At 47.1% G+C, this 19,281-nt stretch overlaps 2 protein-coding genes and 1 long non-coding RNA gene across 12 annotated transcripts in view; 1 reads left to right on the top strand and 2 right to left on the bottom strand.

The window, feature by feature from the left end:
- LOC144576535 (uncharacterized) overlaps positions 1 to 19,281 on the bottom strand; it is a 197,322-nt gene that overhangs the window by 161,424 nt on the left and 16,617 nt on the right. The gene's annotated exons all lie outside the window — the stretch shown is intronic.
- LOC144576507 (uncharacterized) overlaps positions 1 to 19,281 on the top strand; it is a 79,507-nt gene that overhangs the window by 57,316 nt on the left and 2,910 nt on the right. The gene's annotated exons all lie outside the window — the stretch shown is intronic.
- On the bottom strand, positions 12,728 to 16,827 carry LOC144579484 (uncharacterized). Its single transcript, XR_013527158.1, has 3 exons — positions 16,615 to 16,827; positions 15,822 to 15,958; positions 12,728 to 13,854 (listed from the first exon to the last, which is right to left on the bottom strand). It is a non-coding gene; the product is annotated as an uncharacterized LOC144579484 (long non-coding RNA).

The following is a 19,281-nucleotide window of genomic DNA, read 5'->3' as shown; positions in this document are numbered from 1 at the left end:
TTCCTAAGAAGCCATGTGAGCCAGTGGTTGAGACCGTGGACACTCTGGAGCCAGACTGCCCAGGCTCAACTCCACCTACAAGCTCTGTGGGCCCATGTCCTCCTCTGCAAAGTGGGAAGAATAATCACACCCACTTCAGGAGGTTGTAGTGAGTTGAGTTCTGTGTGGCCTGGCAGTTCTGAACACAGGCCTTGCCGTCACAGGTCCCATTGCTTCCTCACTGTGGGCTCTCCACTGAGGGATCTAACCTGAGATCAAGCCCTTCATCTATAAAATGTGAAGAACAGTTGCTGTCCTACTTATGTGAGAATCTAGTGTGATACTTCAGAAAAGCATTTAGCACCAATCCTGGCACACAGTAAACATCTGGAAATGTGGAACAGTGACCAAAGTCCCATCCCTTTTATGTTTGATTGGGCTAGTCCCTGCCTGCCACCCTGGACACCTCTCATTTCACATGCCCTCAATCACTCTGCTGTAGCCATAGACTGTCCCTGAAGCCCCTCTTACTACCTGGCATTTGCACATGCTGTTCCACTTGCCAGCAATACTGTTCCCTCTTCCATGTGATCAGCTCCCTCTTATCCTTATCTTGGTTCAGGGTTACCTTTTCAGGAGAATCTTCCTGGACCTTTAATGCAGTGTTCGCCCATCTGGGGTCATGCCCTGACCTTCACAGCTCTTCTTATCGGTGTGACTCTTTGTTTAAAGCCTGCATCCAGGATAGGCATGGTGGTTCATACCTGTAATCCCAACACTGGTAGGCTGAGGCAGGAGTAGTGCTTGGGGGCAAGGCGTTCAAGACCAGCCTGGGCAACTTAATGGGACCCTGTCTCTAGAAAAACTGAAAGCAATAGCCAGGTGTGGTGGCACACACCTGTGGTCTCAGCTGCTCGGGCAGCTGAGGTGGGAGGATTGCGTGAGCCTGAGAGCTCAAGGCTGCAGTGAGCTGTGATTATGTTACTGCACTCCAGCCTAAGCGACGGAACAAGACCCTGTCTCAAAAAACAAAAACAGAAAACAAAGTCTGTGTCCCCTACAACACAGGGAACTTCATGAGAGCAGAGATCAGGTTGGCTTTCACTCCACTCTGCCAACCCTGAGTGCCCTGCATAGTGCTTGGCACATAACACATGCACAACTAATGCACAGCTAATATTTAAAGAATCAATAAATGAGAGACTAGTAGCCTGACACCCGCTCTGTGCCTGCACAGAGGTCAGGGACCCTGAGAGGCAGGCAGGACCTGGAACCTACCAGAGAAGGGGCAACCTCAGCTGACTTCTTGCCCGAGGCCCCAGAGACCAAGAGGGGTCAGGTGGGCAGGACTTGCTGCCAGCAGTCACCCAGACCACATCACTCAGAGCAGACAGGCAGAGGCCTGTAGCAACGATGTTGGCAGTCATAACAGCTGCTTACCCAGGCCAGCCACTGTGCCCGGCTCTCCACCATTTCATGTAATGCCCAGGCCAGCCTTGGTAGGGGAGGTATCTACACTCACGGATGAGGAGACTAATGCTGAGGCTGCATGACTTGCTATGGGTCAGATCAAAGTGAGGAATGAGACCTGACCCAGAGCTCTGAGCCGCGGGCCTCCTCATCCCCTGGGCTAGAGCTGGGCTTGCCTCTCCGAGTGGCAGGTCTTCATCTGGACAATGGGGTTTTGCAGGGGAAAGATGCCTGCCTGCGGGCTTGAGGCATGACTTGGGCAAGTCCCTAGACAATGGTGGCCTCTCAGCCTTTCTTTCTTTTTTTTTTTTTTTTTTTTGAGGAGAAAGAGAATAATATTTATTGGGCATGCCATACACCAAGTTAGATTTTTTTTTATTATTAATAGCACCAGTATCTCTGAACCTGATTTATTTTTTTATCTTTTTATTGCATTTTAGGTTTTGGGGTACATGTGCAGAACATGCAAGACATCTGCATAGGTACACACATGGCAGTGTGTTTTGCTGCCTTCCTCCCCTTCACCCACATTTGGCATTCCTCTCAGCCTTTCTTCTGGACAGACAAGGCTCCCTGCTTGGGGCAGACAGAAAGTATGGCTCTGGGAGGTGCTCCTGGTTCTGAAGAGCCAGCCCTGCCCCACTTGTCCCCAGCAAGTCTTCTGACCTCTCTCTGCCTCACTTTCAACAAATGTTATGTGGCTGTGGGGGTGGAGTTGGATCTGGGACATCTCAGGCCCTGACATTCTTCCTGAGAGCCTGTCTAAAGTGGTGTTTCCACTCACTGTCTCCAATTTCTTTTTTTCCATTTTCACATTTACAGTGTTGTGGTGGGTGGGGACAGTGTCTCACTCTGTCTCTCAGGCTGGAGTACAGTGGCGCAACCTCGCCTCCCGGCACCCTCCACCTCCCGGGTTTAAGTGATTTTCCTGCCTCAGCCACCACACTGTGCACGCCTTTAGCTGGGATTACAGGTGTGCACCACCACACCCAGCTGAGTTTTGTATTTTTTAGTAGAGATGGAGTTTCGCCATGTCGGCCAGGCTGGTCTTGAGTTCCTAGCTTCAAGTGATCCACCTGCCTCGGCCTCCCAAAGTGCTTGGACTACAGGTGAGAACCTCCATGCCCAGCCCACATTTATACTTTTAAATGTGACATTTTTGTTTGTTTTTTGACTCAGAAATGCACTCATATGGATCAAAAATCAAACTAATGTAGAAAGATTTATAGGGAGATAACCATTCTCATTAATTTCTTGTGTAGCTTTTGTTGTATTTTTTTTTGAGACAGAGTCACTCTGTCACTTGAGCTGGAGTGCAGTGGCATAATCTCAGCTCACTACAACCTCCGCCTCCTGGGTTCAAGCAATTCTTATGGCTCAGCCTCCTGAGTAGCTGGAACTACAGACACACACCATCATGCCTGGCTAAATTTTGTATTTTAGTAGAGACGGGGTTTCATCGTGTTGCCCAGGCTGGTTTCAAACTCCTGAGCTCTGGCAATTTGCCCACCTCAGCCTCCCAAAGTGCTGGGATTATGGGCTTGAGCCTCCACACCCAGCGCTGAATTTCTTTTATTTGTTTTGACACAGGGTTTTGCTCTGTGTCAGAGTCTGGAGTGCAGTGGCGTGATCACGGCTCACTGCAGCCTCAAATCCTGGCTCAAGCGAATCTTCCACTTCAGCCTCTTGAGTATCTGGGCCTACAGGCACTTGCCAACACTCCCCACTAATATTTTAGTTAGTTTGTTTTTTAGAGACACGGTCTCATATTGCCTAAGCTGGTGTCAAACTACTGGGCTCCTCCCATTTCAGCCTCCCAAAGTGCTGGAATTACAGGCATGAGCCACAGCGCCCGGCCTAATGATTCTAAAATTAATATGGAAATGCAGAGAACTTAGAATAGCCAAAACAATGCTGAAGAAGAACAAGACTGGAGAGCCAACCACCACGAAGTCATCTCCTTTGAATATCCCATTCCTCATTCAGGGTGGCTCTCAGCAGCAAATAACTCATCAATCACTTTCTCCATATTGTTGTATATTAATTTCTCTCAACGAGGCAGTAAGCAACTTAAAAGCATATTCTAGTCACAAACACCTCTTCAGTAGTAAGGCATAGTGCTTAAAATCCAAGACTCTCCAGGCAGATGGGCTTCATGGCCTCGTTTCTGTATTTATTATCTAACTGACTCTGGCAACTTTCTTCTCTCTGGTTAGTTTCTCCATCTGCGACATGGGGCAGCAGTGATAACGGTGTCCACGTAGAGTGCCTATGGAGCTTAACTGAAATAAGAGTGCCTGGCACACAGTATCTACCTACTTAATTATTGTGTTTTGAATAAACTGACTCCGAGATCAGAAAGCAGGTAGTTACTGAGATTAGGTTGATTGGCACAGGTTAACATTCACCTTTGACTATAAAAATTCCATTCTGAAACACACTACAAGCTTTGGTTAAGTTTACTTAATTAGAGTGTTTGGAGCAACATAGTAAGATACAGTAGTTGTAGTCAAAGTTATTTTTCAGAAAATGACTTGAGACTAGGCTGAAAGCCCTCAATCTAGTGTTAAGGAGCATCTCCTAATATACTGCCTGAATGTGTATTCCCCACTGGGACTCAAGCCCGGACAGATAGTCCAATAGACATTAAAAGGTTGCCTGTCAACGATATTGAGCCTTGGGCCCTGGCTCACGCCTGTAATCCCAATGACTGGCTAACTCAGGAGGATCCTTTGAGGTCAGGAACTGGAGACCAGCCTGGGCAACACAGCAAGACCTCCTCTCTACATAAAATAAAATAGCTGGGCATGGTGGCACACACCTGTGGTCCCAGCTACTCCGGAGGCTGAGGTGAGAGAATCGCTTGAGGCCAGGAGGTTGAAGTTGCAAGGAGCCGAGATCAAGCCACTGCACTCCAACCTGGGTGATAGAGTGAGACCTGACTCAATGAATGAATGAGAATGAATGAATGAATGAATGAAGATATTGAGTTTTTCCTGTTCCCGGAATTTCTGGTTTGTAAAATTACCTGGGGCCGAGCACAATGGTTCACGCCTATAATCCCAGCTCCTTGGGAGGCTGAGGTGGGCGGATCACCTGAGGTCAAGAGTTCAAGACCAGCCTGGCCAACATGGTGAAACCCCATCTCTACTTTAATAAAAATAAAAAAATTAGCTGGGTGTGGTGGCAGGTGCCTGTAGTCCCAGTCACTTGGGAGGCTGAGGCAGAAGAATCGCTTGAACCTGGGAGGTGGAGAGATGGCGCCATTGCACTTCAACCTGGGAGACAGAGGGAGACTCTGTCTCAAAACACACACACACACCCCCGGCAGTGGGTATTATGGCAGAAGAAACTAAGGCTTTGCGAGGTTCCCGACGGGGAGTCCGCAGCGCGGTGGGGGCGGGGGCGGCCAGACCTCGCGACTCTGGGCTGTGCTCCTGAGCTCCCGCAGCCCGCGGTCCCAGCGAGGCCTGGGCGTGGAGCGCGGCAGCCGCAGACCGCCGGGAAGACAGGGATTCAGGGTCCTCAGGTGTTTTTAGGCTCCTGCTCGCCTAGTGACCGAGGGGCTGGCTTTCTCCAGGCCGAGAAGTGTCTCCGGGTTCCCAGAAAGGTACCTAACCGGTTAGAAAAGAGGAGAACCAGCCCGGCGCGGTGGCTCACGCCTGTAATCCCAGCACTTTGGGAGGCCGCGGCGGCGAATCACGAGGTCAGTAGTTCCAGACCAGCCTGACCAACATGGAGAAACCCCGTCTCTACTAAAAATACAAAATTAGCTGGGCGTGGTGGTGTATGCCTATAATCCCAGCTGCTCTGGAGGCTGAGGCAGGAGAACTGCTTGGACCCAGGAGGCAGAGGTTGCAGCGAGCTGAGACCACACCATTGCACTCCAGCCTGGGTGACAGAGCGAGACTCCATCACAATCGGAAACGGAAAGGGGAAGGGGAAGCGGAAGGGAAAGCGAAGGGAGACCAGGGGGATGAGGGGAAGAGGCCGGCGCTGCCCGGCCCCGCGCGTGAAGGAAACAGACCGAGGCCCCGCGGGTCCGGCCCTGAGAGGAAGGAGGGCGCCTGCGCTCCCGCGGGGGCCGGCGGACTTTCCTCCCCGCCCAGCGGCCCGGGGCGGGCTTTTCGGCTGCTCCTCATAAGCAGGCGGCTTCGGGTCTCCGGGACAGGTGGGTGCGGAGCGCAGCCGCGTCGTGCTGGGCGTTCGGGGCCTGCGCGGACCTCGCCGCGCGCCGCAAAACCTGCCCCGCGCCCGCGATGTCCCGGCAGCTCCGCGCGGCGGCCGCGCTCTTGGCGTCCCTGGCGGGTGAGTGGCGCGGGGCTTCCCGCGGTGGCCCTGCCGGGTGGGTCCCCTTCAGCTAACGCGCCCTGGAGCCGCCGCGCTACAGGACGGCCTGCGGGTGGGGACACGGGGCGCGGCTAAGGGCGTCGCGGCTGGACCCTGTTTTCCGTGAGTTACTCAGAGCAGGTGTCAACTCCAAAGACGGTAACATTGTCCCTCGCTCCCAACAGGGTTCTGGGCGCCTTCTCAGGGATTGGATTTGAGAGATGGACACCTGAGCCAGGGCTTGGGAATGGGGGTCTTGGCTTTGGTGCCCCGGAAAAGCGGTCCTGAGGTGCCTTCCTCCACATCACATGGGGTCTGACAGATTGTGCCATTTCAGAAAGGTGTAGGACAGAGCCTCAAAGACTTTTTTAAATTTATTTTTATTTATTTTATTATTATTGTTATATTATTATTTTGAGACAGAGTCTCACTCTGTCGCCCAGGCTGGAGTGCAATGGTGTGGTCTCAGCTCACTGCAACCTCTGCCTCCTGGGTTCAAGCAATTCTCCTGCCTCAGCCTCCCGAGCAGCTGTCGGGACCACAGGTGTGCCCCACTACACCCGGCTTTTTTTTTTTCTTTTAGTAGAGTCCAGGTTTCATCGTGTTGGCTAGGCTGGTCTCGAACCCTTGACCTCAGGTGATCCACCTGCTTCGGACTCCCAAAGTGCTGGCATTACAGGCTTGAAATGCCATTGCATCCAGTTTTTTTGTTTGTTTGTTTGTTTTGGTTTTTTTGATGATCATTGTACTTCCCATCCCAGATGCTGTCTGGGACGCTGAGTTTTTGCTTATTTTATGTTCCGACCCTCCACTTTCACCAGAGCTTGTCCCCTTAGACGTTGAGTCCTCCTGGGTGCTGCGGTTCTGTTCCTGTGTGGAGGCTTACTGGTCATGAGAGAACTGCCTCCGTCCGCACCGCCCAGCTAACTGGCTCAGGCAGGGTGTGCGGTGGCCCTTGCTTGTAACCTGAATGCCAGGGATGTTACGGAAGCGGTGGGAAGGGTCACGCCAGCTGTCCTCACTGGGGCAGTTCTCCCTGTGCCACGCTTTCAGACTTACAGTTTCAGGTTCCCTTAGGAAACAGAAGAGGAAGTCATCATTATGCTTCACAGGGCAAGCTATTAAACAAGCAGAAAATCTCAGCCTCGCGGTAACCCACAGAGACCGGTCTGTGAGCGTTGGTTGGATGGATGGATAGGTTCAGAAACTGATTTATGTAGACAGGCCAAGTGAGGTGGCTCAGCCTGCAATCCCAGCACTTTGGGAGGCCGAGGCGGGTGGATCACTTGAGGTCAGGAGTTCAAGACTAGCCCCGCCAACACGGTGAAACCATGTCTCTACTAAAAATACAAAAATTAGTTGGGCATGGTGGTGTGCACCTATAATTCCCAGCTACTTGGGAGGCTGAGGCAGGAGAATTGCTTGAACCTGGGAGGCAGAGGTTGCAATGAGCCAAGATCATGCCAATGCACCCTTAACCTGGTGACAGAGTGAAACTCTGTCTCAAAAAATAAATAAATAAATATATAAAAATAAAAACACAGTGAGTATTGACAACCACAAGGGCAATTGGAGGGACAACACCCACATAACCCATTCCTTTCTGAGCTGCTAATTCTCAGAGGTGAGCTGGGTGAAGGGTGCATGAGAGGTTTCTTCCTCAGAGGTGTGCTAGGTCCCAAGGCAGGTCAGTGTTGCATGGCCATCGTGGGGTCGCATGGAACTGGATTCAAAGCCTTGCCCTTACCCTTACTGTCAGGGAGGCCGTGTTCATGTCACCCAAGCTTTCAGGTGCTCAGTTCTCTCACTGAAAAATTGGGAGAATAATATCCTCTGCCCGGAGCACGCGGGAAACAAATGAGGTGGTGCCTGGAAAGCAGCTGTGGCGATTTTCTCAGTGAGGTCAACCCGCTTCTCCTGGGGGTCTCCAGTCCCTCTCCCCATTCACCTCTCAGCCTCCTGCCCGTGAGTCCCTTCCAGCTCCTGCAGTGATTTTCTCGGTGAGGTCAACCCGCTTCTCCTGGGTGTCTCCAGTCCCTCTCCCCATTCACCTCTCAGCCTCCTGCCCATGAGTCCCTTCCAGCTCCTGCAGTGATTTTTCTCACTGAGGTCAACCCGCTTCTCCTGTCTGTCTCCAGTCCCTCTCCGCATTCACCTCTCAGCCTCCTGCCTGTGGGTCCCTTCTTCACTCAGTACAGGCTCATCAGCACACAGTAATAATAATGATGGCCATGGCTGACTGGCACTTTCTAGGTGCCAGGCTCTGTTCTCAGTGCTTTCATCCACAGAACAGCTTTGTAAGTTCTGCTATCATCTCCACTTGACTTGTGAGGAAGCAGAAGCACAAAGAGGTTAAATAACTTGCCCATGGTCGCATAGCTAGCTAGTGACAGAGTCGAGCTTCGAACCAGAGTCTGTGCCCACAGCAGCTAACCCGTGTGCTTTATTCATGCACCTACTTACCTATAACTTATTTAGTCTCTTAAGAACCCTGAGAAGTAGATGCTATTCTTATCCCCATTTTACAGATGAGGGTACTGAGGCACAGGCAGGTTAGGGAATTGTTCATGGTCTCCCAGTTAGTGAGTAGCATTTCTTGTCCGGCATTCAAGACGTCTGGCTTTGGCTGTGTGCAGTGACTCACGCCTGTGATCTCAGCACTTCGGGACTCTGAGGCGGAAGGTCGCTTGAGGCCGGGAGTTTGAGACCAGCCTGGACAACATAGTAGACTGTGTCTCAAGCAAAACAAAACAAAAACCAAGTCTGGCCTTGGGGTTCAGGCTCTGTACTACATGCAGGCCCCAGAAATACTTGTCAAATTGGAGATGAGAAAAATCATCAGAAAGTTGTTGTTGTTGTTTTGAGATGGAGTTTCACTCTTGTTGCCCAGGCTGGAGTGCAGTGGCGCCATCTTGGCTCACTGCAACCTTCGCCTCCCGGGCTCGAGTGATTCTCTGGCCTCAGCCTCCTGAGTTGCTGGGATTACAGACACCCACCACCAAGCCCGGCTAATTTTGTATTTTTAGTAGAGATGGGGTTTCTCCATGTTGGTCAGGCTGGTCTCAAACTCCAGACGTCAGGCGATTCACCTGCCTTGGCCTCCCAAAGTGCTGGGATTACAGGCATGAGCCACTATGCCTGGCCAAATCATCAGAAAGTTTTGCTAGGAGAGACAGAACTTTTGGGTAAACTCTCTGAGTAATCTTTATCCAGTTAACTTGCTTCCCTGATCTCAAATTTTTCCCCCAGAAAATGGGGGGATTTAAGTTCATATCAGTTAAGTGTACGTTCAGTTACATGTAAGAGACAAGCCCAGAATAATAGTAGATTAAACAAGAGAGTTGCTTGTCACACTCTCACATGAAAACATTTCCAGAGAAATTCAGTGTGGGGTGCTCCACTGGGGACCTGTCATACTATATGTCAGTGTGGGGGTGCTCCACTGAGGACCCGCCATTCTATATGTGAATGTGGAGGTGCTCCACTGGGGATCCACCACCCTATATGTGAGTGTGGGGGTGCTCCACTGGGGACCCGCCATCCTATATGTGAGTGTGGGGGTGCTCCACTGGGGACCCGCCATCCTATATGTGAGTGTGGGGGTGCTCCACTGGGGACCCGCCATCCTATATGTGAGTGCGGGGGTGCTCCACTGGGGACCCGCCATCCTATATGTGAGTGTGGGGGTGCTCCACTGGGGACCCGCCATCCTATATATGAGTGTGGGGATGCTCCACTGGGGCCCATCATCCTGTATGTGAGTGTGGGGGTGCTCCACTGGGGACCCACCATCCTATGTGTGAGTGTGGGGGTGCTCCACTGGGGACCCACCATCCTATATGTGAGTGTGGGGGTGCTCCACTGGGGACCCACCATCCTATATGTGAGTGTGGGGGTGCTCCACTGGGGACCCACCATCCTATATGTGAGTGTGGGGGTGCTCCACTGGGGACCTGCTATCCTATATGTGAGTGTGGGGGTGCTTCACTGAGGACCCGCTATCCTATATGTGAGTGTGGTGGTGCTCCACTGGGGACCCGCTATCGTATATGTGAGTGTGGGGGTGCTTCACTGCGGACCCGCCATCCTGTATGTAACTTCTACCTTCAAGTCTCCTAATGGTTCCACATGTCTGCTGAAGCTCCAGCTGTCACATACAAGTTGCAGACTGGCCAAAGGAGGAAAAACAGAAGGGCTGTAGAAGGCGGGCCACACAGGCGCTTGAGCTGCCTCCTCCCAGCCTTCCCAGAAGGCCCACAGGAGCTTATCACTTCTCTTGCTTTTGCTGAACCTCAGTCACATGCTCCCACCCAGCCAGAAAGGAAGCTTAGACATAGAGCTCTTTATTCCAGGCAGCAAATGCTCAGCGGAAGCTTGAGGCTCTGTTAGAAAGAAGGGGAGGCTGAATTTGGGAAGAGTCGGCCAGCAGGCTGTCGCAGGGCTAGAACGCTTTCTGCTGTAGGGTTTCCTCTGCTGTCTCTGCTGCAGTCTGCTGGGACTGCTTCTGCTGCCCTTATAGGTGCCAGAAAAGGTGCTGGGGGCTAAAGTGTGGTTTCCTGAACCTGGATGTGGCCATGGGGCTCTTATTACTTGCTGACTGTGCTCCGCAGAGCTCTGCAGACACAGTGCAGTCTCTGAGGCCCACCAGGCTTGCTCCCTGCTGACCTCCCCTCCTTACCCCTCCTTCCCCATACTGTCCCTGTGTTCCCATGGTGCTGACCCCCTTGCTGTTCTTCAGACATGCAAGTCTTCTGAATCCTCTGCACCTTTACCCACCCTCCCCTTTCTGGAAACCATCTCCTCTCTTGTCTGCCTGAAGAATTTATCCTTGTGTTGGATTCCCACCCTATCCACACTCTCATAGTATCTGGAGCACATTTGTCAGTCGGGCACTGCGGTCTCTGTCTGTAATCCCGGGGATTACAGGGAGTCTGAGGCAGGCAGATTGCTTCAGCCTAGGAGTTTGTTTGGCCTGGGCAACATGGTGAAACTCTGTACAAAAAAATGCAAAGATCAGCTTGGTGTGGTGGCACATGCCTGTAGTCCAAGCTACTAGGGAGGCTGAGGTGGGAGGATCGCTTGAACCCAGGAAGCTGGGGCTACAGTGAGCCCTGAGCATGCCACTGCATTCCATCCTGGGAGAAAAACTTATCACACTTCTGTGTCTACCTCACAGGGCCCCTGAGAACAAAGACCTACCCCACAGTGCCTGGTGTGGGGCCTGCCTGAGAGGGGAACCCCTACATACTGTTGAGTGGTGTGGCAGGGAACTAACCAAAGGCTGTGTGGGAAGGGACTGGCTGTCAGGAAAATACCTGGGAAAGGTCCCTTGTGAGATCACTGACCTTCCCAGGGGACTGGGCAATGACTCATCTCACACCCGCCGGTTGGAGGTGAACCAAAACCCCGCAATGCCTCTTCATGCAAATTTCCATCTAGTGGAGTCCAAGCAGTGGGTCAAGGGCCTGGGGTGCTTGTTTGCTGAGTCTCCTGAATTCTAGAGAAGACAGGCTAGGGTGGGATGGGGTGGGTGGGGGCGGGCAGAGGACTGTGTGAACACCAGCGTACGTTCTGCAAATAGAGGGAGGGTCGAGACAGAGTCGTTGAGACAGAGTCTGAGCTACACCTGCCTTTGCTTTTTTTTTTTTTTCTTAGACAGAGTCTCTCTCTGTCGCCAGGCTGGAATTCAGTGGTGCAATCTCAGCTCACTGCAACCTCCACCTCCTGGGTTCAAATGATTCTCCTGCCTCAGCCTCCCAAGTAGCTGGAACTACAGGCATGTACCACCATGCCTGGCTAATTATTGTATTTTTAGTAGAGACGGGGTTTCACCATGTTAGCCAAGATGGTCTCGATCTTTTGACCTCATGATCCACCCTCCTGGGCCTCCCAAAGTTTGGGATTACAGGCCACCCACCACCCTTTTTCTAGGACTCAGAAAGACCTGTGACCTTGATTAAACCTCTACAGGGCCAAGCATCTCTTTTAAAAACTGTGACCCAATTGTGACAGAAATCAGTCATATATGTGTGGTCATGTACATAGGCTGTGTGTGTGGTCATGTACATAGGCCATGTGTGTGGTCGTGTACATAGACCGTGTGTGTGGTCATTTACATAGGTCATGTTTGTGGTCATGTACATAGGCCATGTGTGTGGTCATGTACATAGAGTGGCTCATACGGGCTTTCTGAGCTACTTTACAATGCAGAGCAGCCCTACCCCAGTCGAATCACCTGCCCATCTGTTTTCCACCACACTCCTACAGGGAGAGGAGGAGAGGCGGGGAGGGCCAGTAGAGGGAAGGAGAAGGGGTGAGAACTAAACTCCTCTGACAGGTTCAGTTTGTAACATCTGTGAACTTGGCACTTGTGGTTGAGCCATCTGCCAGCCCAGCCTTCTGTCCACCACCCAGAGACATACCTACACCTACACACACCAGACATCTCAACTGCCATCACCTCCAGCCACCCCACCAACGCTTCCTACATAGCAGGTACACCTTGACCAGGTACCACATGTCTTCTTGACCGGTTTAGGATGCTGTTCACTTGTGAACAACTAAGTACTTCTTTTATTTATTTGAGTTCACTCATTACCACGAAAGAAGAGTCCTAGTTTCATCTTGAGGAAGACTTTTTTTTTCTTTGTTTCTTTCTTTTTTTTTTTTTTGAAGACAGGGTTTCACCATGTTGGTCAGAATGGTCTTGAACTCCTGACCTCAGGTGATCCACCTGCCTTGGCCTCCAAAGTGCTTGGATTACAGGCATGAGCCGCCACGCCCCGCCTGCCTTTTTGTTTTCAAAGGGTGCACTACTCAGTTTAGGAAATTGTACTCAGTTGAGAAGATTCTCTATTGCTTATAAATACCAGCCATACCCAGTAGGATTTTAGCAGAGATATGATCACCTCTCTAAGGGAACGACTCGCTAGTGATTTCTAGTCTCCTGGAGTTCTCCGAAGCCATCTTTATTTTTCACCACGAGTTAGTCCTGGAAGACACATTTGAGAGTGAATTCTCTTTCTCCATAGCAATAGTATGAACCTAAAGAGACTCTTCGTGTTCGACGAAGAATTATGAGGGCGAACAACAGAAAATCAAATACCATAGATTCCACACTCTGAGTGACATATGCAGGCAAGGGATATCATGTATGAACAGACTACAGAGAGGAAAATAAAACAAATCGTTTCACTGCTCATCCTCAGTATTTTTCAAATCTGAGGTTTCAGAATGTATAACAGTTTAGGGAACTGGTGAGTAAAGATTTCTTGTAACCGAGCTAATGATCAGTGAAACAGCCTTCTTCAGAATCCACTATGCTAGCCTCCTGCTTTTGCCATTTATCCAGTACTATTAAATACATTTCCAAAATGTATTTTCTTTGTTCTTCTAGTTTTGGTAGCTTTTCAATGCCTTTAGCATTGTACTGTAGAGTCAAAGTAATAGTGACATTTACTTAATCACCCTCTTTTTGGGTGCAGGCTCCATGAAGGCAGGTATAGTTGCATATTGAATTCAGAATTTCATCACTGGTATCTCCGAAAGCACCTGGCACTCAGTAAAGAGTGGAGTGATCAGCACAGTGATTCTCCTCTCCCTTCTCATCTCTTTAACTCTTCCACCCTCCAGCCTTCAGGTGATCCCAGTGCTGTCTCTTACCTGGTGTTCTTCAGCTGCCCCTTCAATGGGACAGTGTTTGTGAGCCCCGTGCTCCTGAGAGTTAGAGCACAGCGAGCAGAGCAGACTCTTGTCCGTGCCACAGAACATCTTCTTTGTTTCCCTATGGGTCCCACATACTTGTTTCTCAGAGCTCAGGAATTGCCAGAGACTGGCTTTCCCAGCAGTCGTCACTAAATTGTACAGAAAAATGTTCGTTTTGAAATCCTTTTGGTGTGATGGTTCCCTGCATGCAGGGCAGTTGGAAGGACTTTGGGCTCCATCCCAGGAAAGGCAGAGACAGGGTCTACAGGAGCTGTGCCCACAGCCTATGTGACAGGGTCTACCAGGTAGTTCAGGCAGATGACACAGGTGAGTTCCTTCTGGAAGGCCTGTGGGAAGTCTAAGTCCATCTTCCTAGGAAGAAAACCACACAAATTTAATCTTCTACCCTGGAGAGACAAAGGACCAAGCAAAACTTGAATCAGGTTGTGATTGAATAACATCCTTTTTTTCCTAGAGAAAAATAGGCTTTCATCTGCAAGGACAGAAATAGAAAAAGTAGAAAACTAAGGCACTAAGAGACATCAACCTGTGTAGAAAAATGTGATTGTTCTCCAACCGACACACAAGCAGCTTTCCAAACCCTACTTTTGTGCTTAGAAGAATGTCCGATTTTTTGAGGTGTGTGTTAGTGTCCACCAAGTTACCTGGGCTTCCGGGATATCATCAACCCATAAACTCATGGGATGAGTCTTGAATGGTCTGAAACTCAGCCACACTCTCAATTGCCAGTGATTGGTTTGGAGAAGGGAAACTAAGCTCTTCTACTCTCACTGTTTGATTTAACTGTAACAACCATCCATCAGAGTTTTCCAGAGGGCCCCTGCTTGAAAATGTTAGAGCAGAGCTCATCCATTGACCAAAATCAGACAAAGCTAGCCTTTACTCCCCAAGGCAAAACAAACAAACCAAGGCCTAGGCACTTCTCCAAGGTAAAACAAGCAATCATTGTTTTACTAGGCTGCTGAGTTCATTCAATCAACAAAACCTTTCTGGCATGTGTTTACTATTCCTGGACTGTCTGTTAATTTGGGGCTATATTGATACAATGCAGAAGGGTACACAGAGGATAGAAATATTTTCTAAGCTCTTTGGAAGTATTGTCATTACTCTTTCACAGAGTCAGAAAAATACTAAGTATCATGCAATAATAATAGGCTCTAGACAGTAAGGTGGTGTTTTAAAGGGAAGGAAAAAAAAATGTGGGCCAGGCAAGGTAGCTGAAACCTGTAATCCCAGCATTTTGGGAGACCAAGTCAGGCAGATATTTTGAGCTCAGGAGTTCTAGATTGGGCGACATGATGGCAAAGTTTCTAGATCAGCCTGTCTCTAAAAATACACACACATGGGCGGGTGTGGTGGCTCATGCCTGTAATCCAAGCACTTTGGAGGCCAAGGCAGGCAGATCACCTGAGGTTTGGAGTTCAAGACCAGCCTGACCAACATGGTGAAACCCTATCTTAAAACACAGACACACACACACACATATTATAGATTATATATGTAAAGCCCAACATGGTGGCCCATGCGTATAGTCCCAGCTACTTTGGGGGATGAGGCAGAAGAATTGCTTGGGGTATTAAGTATAGGCAATAGTGAGGCTTATTTCCACCACTGCACTCCAGCCTGTGTGTCCCTGTCTAAAACAAACAAAGAAACAAAGGAAAAATCTAAAATCCTGGTTTCTACACAGTATAAATACAGAAGCCCTCCATTTCTGACATTTCTGCATGATTGCCAGTGAGACTTTTCTGCATGAGTACCCATTTCTGGCTTTCTTCGACAGAGTGACTGAGGTTTCTGAAGAGACTTTTACTGTGTTTTAGAAAAAAGTGCTTGCCCAAATCATTCAATGCCCTCTACCTGTGTATAGCCATACATGGCAACACAGGCACATTTTCACTAGCAGAGCAGAATGTAACACATTTATACACATAGATTACAACAGCCCTAACCCATTTACAGAGTCTACAGAGATGAAAGAATCGCCAGATATTTGTAAACTACTGCAAAATGCTTATAATCTATAAAACAGCTAAGAAATACATTAAGTAAAAAATCAACCATAACGTTAATTTGAACATCATGAAGCAAGACAGATGACAAAAATGTTTAATTTTTAAATAGGTTGAATGGAGCTTGTAAACCTATGGATTATGTTTAAAATAATTTTAAGAAATAAATGAAGCTGTTTTCAAAACTCAGAAAATGACATCATTTCATCTAAAAAAAAGTCGAAGTTTGCAGATAAAGTCTCCAAATTTTGTTTGTTTTGATGTGTAACCTAAGAGCAGCTCCTACTCTGGAAAGTGTACACTTACCTCAGAAATAGATCTACATTCTCGCCAAGGCTTGCTTTCCAATAAGATGAAGTCAGCTCAAGCATCAGGGTCTCACAGTGCAGTGGCAGTAGCTTGTGGAAGTCTTCAAGGCCAGTTGCAAAGCCACTCTGTGGGTTCTGGAGAAGAATGAGTTTTGCTCCTGAAGTGTCCTTTTATACATCTCTGAAGACCACACCCCTTTCTTCTAATTGGATTTCAGGGGGCATAGGTGGGTATTAACATAGTTAAGATTCTTTCAAACAATTTTTGTTTAATGGAGTTTCACTGTGTCGCCCAGGCTGGAGTGCAGAGAAGCTGTCACAGCTCACTGAAACCTCCATCTCTGAAGTTCAAGCAATTCTCCTGCCTCAGCCTCCCAAGTAGCTGGGATTACAGGTGCCTGCAGCCAGGCCTGGCTAATTTTTTTTCTTTTTTTTTGCAATTTTAGCTGAGAGGGGGTTTCACCGTGTTGGCTAGATTTATCTGGAATTCCTGACCTCAAGTGATCCGCCTGTCTTGGCCTACGAAAGTGCTGAGATTACAGCCTGAGCCACAGCCCCCAGCAATTCACTTATATCGTAATGTAAGAATTTAATCTAAGGACACTCCTGGCCTCCCCACTCCAGAAGGGCTATTTTTCCTGCTCCTTGTGCTCTAGATGAAGCCTTCCAAGAGCCTCTCAGCAGCCATGGGACATAGGATTCCCTCCTATATTACCTGGCACTGCTCATCCCAGCTCAAGGGGTATAGGGAGAAAGTCTAGAAAGCTCTAGCAAGGTGCAGTGGCAGGCACCTGAAGTCCCAGCTACTGTGGAGGCTGAGGCAGGAAAATCGCTTGTGCCTGAGGTGGAGGTTGCAGTGAGCCGAGATCGTGCCCCTGCAATCCAGCCTAGGTGATATAGTGAGATTCTGTCTCCAAGAAAACATAAATCAATAAAGAAATATAAAAAATAAAAATTGATGATTAGAAATACAATAGAAGAAGACCTTTATGACAAAATATAAAGTAAGCAGAAAGAATAGAAAATTGTAAATAGAATTTGATTACTTTAACAAATACAGAAAAAAATTAAAGGGATTTAATCAATTAGTATAATAATTGTGTTATCTTTAGGGAAATATTGGGAGAATTGTTTCCTTATTGTTTATAATTCTGTCCAATTTTTTTGTGGGTAGGAAGTCAATAATAAGAATAACAATTTCAGTAGATTCAAACACAGTGTATTCCATGAAGCTGATTTTCTAACTTTAACAGAAAAATGTTTTCCCTCCTTGATAAGATGCCTCATCATCAGAAATATGGTTTGTTTAGAACACACAGCTTTTTCGTCCTTGAGTATTTCTGTATTTGTTTCATTTTCTCCAAATGATGATAAAGATCCTGTCTGTGTCTCTATTTGATGCTTACAATTCCTAAAACAACTGAGCGGTGCATTGCACTTAATAATTTCCCACTAAGTAAATTAAACTGAATGTTGCATTTCCAACCAAAACTGTGAAACCTAAGGAAGAACTATGTCTTCATCCTTCTTCTCTTGTATCATTTCTTTCCCCTGTAACAAAGGATACAGGGTGTTAACACAAGGTACAGAGAAAGAGAATGTGTGTATGTGTGTGTGTGTACATGCATTTACATATGTGTAACCACATCGATTTTTGTATTTGCAGCAATGCCTTGTGATTTTGATTCAGAAGCCCACAGCATTTTATTAAAATTATGTTTCATTTGATTGTCTCATCTGTTTATGGGAGCTGCTAACAGGGATTCTGTGTTTCATTTACCATATACTGTTACAAAATCTGAGCTCATGATACTAAATTCATAAATATTGAACACAGCCAAAATTCAAATTATTGGGCTTTTAGGTATTTCTATTTTTCCTTTGTCAACAGGGTACAACTGAAATAACAATATGGACTTCCTATTTCATTCTAAAACTAGTATTGATTTAGGCAAGTTAGTTAACTCCTGACCTTTTGTTATCTCAACTATGAAATGGGGCTTCTACCCTGCCCAACTGGCAGAATTGCTCTGAAGATTAAAAATCACATGTTGTGTAAATATTCAAAACGGTAATTGGCTCATAGAAAGTGATCAGCCAGTTGTAAATGCTAACTGTTAGTAAAACTAAATTACAAAATGAAAGAGATAAATTAATGAGTAAAATAATTACTGCTTTCTTAATGTAGTGATTGTTCTCATCAGTTAATTAAGTTGTGACAGAATTGGTATGTTGAATTCAGTGACTCAGGGTTCATCTACTCAGGGCTGTGGATACACTTTCGGTTATGTTGAATCACTCTGATTGTAATAGCAACCCCATCACTCCTTTTGGAATGTGAGTTCTGAGAAGGCGTTTACATCATAGCAGGCAGCCAAATATTGTAGAAAGACTAAAATAAACACTGTGTCGTGTGTTAGCTTTAAAAATAAGAATATTATTAGTTAACATTTGGTAAATATTTCTAAATTGTCAGGCATCTTACTAAACATTGGTAGGTTATCTTATTTTAATATTGATAATACTTCTGTGAGTAGATTACTAGGATACCTGGGTGAAGAAAGTCCTGTCTGCATTTGCATACCTGGGGTTATCAGATATTGATTATTCTGGCATAAATAATCATCACTATCATTTTTCCCATTGGCACATGCAGCTGTTCCTGTGCTTTCATAAGCCTCAGCACAATAGTATTTTATAAGACTTAAAAATATGGTAGCTATGTATGCTATTGCTATTAATTTGCATATTATAGGATCTTAAAATATACATTGAATGCTTGAAAAATTGTGACTTGAATTGTACAGGTCTACTTAGGCACATTATTTATTAAAAATAAATACAGTCAGCCCTTTCTATCTGTTGATTTTGCATCAGCAAGTAAAAATGGATAGAAAATACAGTATTATTCACCGTAATCCCAGGTACTTAGGAAATCGAGAAAGGAGGATTGTTTGAGCCCAGGAGTTTGAGGCTGTCGTGAGGTGTGAGCAAGCCTCTGCAATCCAGCCTGGTGAGAGACTCTTTAAGAAAACAAAACAAAATACAGTATTGAAAGAAAGGAATCACATATGTGAATGGCCACCTCTTTACTTTTAAAGATGGTGAACTATGACTTGCCAAATTATTTTTTTGTTTTCAAACTTATATTTTTAAATATTAGTATTGCATACAGAAAATGATTTTACTAAAAATATCACAAAGTAGAAAAGATATCAATCCAGTAAAAAGGCTTTTAAGTGAGGGAATTTATTTCTATGGAACAGATCTCAACAATTATTTTTTGTTCAGCTTTGTTATGTTACAACTTTCATCACAGAATGATACTCAGGACATGAGCTTGAATCTGAGAAGCTCAGATGTAGCTAATAAAGAACTAACGAAAAATGTAAGGTAAGAGAATTATTAATGTGTTTCTAAAAACAAAACGAAGTAAAACAAAACTGTTACATTCCATT

This window comes from Callithrix jacchus, chromosome 15, assembly GCF_049354715.1.
Source record: "Callithrix jacchus isolate 240 chromosome 15, calJac240_pri, whole genome shotgun sequence".
Taxonomy (NCBI): domain Eukaryota; kingdom Metazoa; phylum Chordata; class Mammalia; order Primates; family Cebidae; genus Callithrix; species Callithrix jacchus.
Note: the sequence above shows the minus strand (reverse complement) of the source record. Positions and strands in the feature narration are given on the sequence as shown.